This window comes from Myotis myotis, unplaced genomic scaffold, assembly GCF_014108235.1.
Source record: "Myotis myotis isolate mMyoMyo1 unplaced genomic scaffold, mMyoMyo1.p scaffold_m19_p_6, whole genome shotgun sequence".
NCBI classification, from domain to species: Eukaryota; Metazoa; Chordata; class Mammalia; order Chiroptera; family Vespertilionidae; genus Myotis; species Myotis myotis.
Genome location: NW_023416368.1, coordinates 34,044,583 through 34,046,307, shown reverse-complemented (window position 1 = coordinate 34,046,307; position 1,725 = coordinate 34,044,583).

Below are 1,725 nucleotides of genomic sequence, written 5' to 3'. Positions count from 1 at the left end.
TTAAATTGATTTTGGAGAGAGAGAGAAACATTGATCAGTTAGTACCTTCAGTACATGCCCTGACCGGGGATCAAACCTGGCACCTTTTGGTGTACAGGACAACACTCCAACCGAACCACACTGGCCAAGGCTCTGTGTGTATATTTAATGATCCTTTAAAAATGTAAAACTCAGCATTGACTAGGTGGTTCTGTTGGAGCATCATCCTGGACACCAAAAGGTTGCAGGCTCAATTCCTGGTCAAAAACACATACCTAGGTGGCAGGTTTAGTTCTTGGTCGAGGTGCATATAGGAGGCAACCAATCAATGTCTCTCTCTCACATCAATGTGTCTGTTTCCCCTCCACCTTCCTCTCTCTCTAACATCAATGAAAAAAACATATCCTTGGGTGAGAATAAAAAATAAATAAAAATTTTTTTTTAAAACAAAAAAGAGTAAAAATCATTTTTAACTCACAGACTGCAAAAACGCTGTGAGCTGGATTTCACCCACACACAGGCTGTGGTATACTATCTCCAGTACGGTCAACAAATGGGGATTCATGTGATACAGCATATGGAACTTTATGTAATAAGGCAGATTTGGAGCAAATAAGAGGTGAAGTTGAGTTAAGTTGCTGTCAATAATCTGGCCAGAACAGCTCATGAAGAGAATACAATAAGGCTACATGTGAATACGGATGATGCTAAATGGGAAAGGAAGAAAAAAGGAAACACAGAAGAAAAAACACATTTGTGAATCATCTCATGCCACCAAAAAAACTTCATTCTACTGTAGGGGAGAGGCTGGAAACAATGACAGTGTAGTTTTGTGTGCCTGAGTACACCATTTAAGAATTAAAACACTGGCCCAGCCAGTGCGGTTCAGTGGTTGAACGTCCACCTCTGAACCAGGTCAAGGTTCAATTCCTGGTCAGAAACATGCCCAGGTTGTGGACTTGATCCCCAGTGGGGGGCGTGCAGGAGGCAGCCGATCAATGATTCTCTATCATCATTGGTGTTTCTATCTCTCACTCCCTCTCCCTTTCCCTCTGAAATCAGTAAAAAATATATTTTTTTTTAAAAAAAGAACTAAAACACTGGCTCCAGCCAACCTTTCAATGACATTAGAAGAGACAAATGTCTATCAGAACCCTATTGTTATGTCAGCAGCTTCAGCAACCTAGTACTGCCTACGAGTCTTTTTCAGCTACAGAACCATTCATAAATTTAACTCATATAATACTAAGTGAAGAGACACATTTAAGTACACAAAAGCAAACCGTTTACTACCTACTATGTAACTTACTTTTTATTGAAAGTATCTTGCATTCATGCTGGATGCTTTCTGGGTTTTGCCACACATTTTAATGTTAAAGGTTAAATTTTTTTGTTTTTTACATGCAAGTAGTGTAAATAGTTTTGCCCATATGGGATCACTGATTATAAAAAGATGACATACCACAAGGGCTGTCTTTTTTAATTGAAAAGCTAACAACTGCCTAGTTATATTTCCCCCAAAATCACAAACTGAGTAGTAACTGCGTCTCTAACCAACATAAGATTAAAAATGCAAAAACAAGTCCTCAGATTCAATTAAGGAAGCCCTGCTACATATGGGCTAATCAATACCAGTGGTACTCCTTGACTCCAGGAAGCTGAAAGACATCCTAATAACCCCACTCAGAACATTTACCTCAAGTAGACTTTTCCAGCTCCCAACTCATGAATAAAGATAATACATTG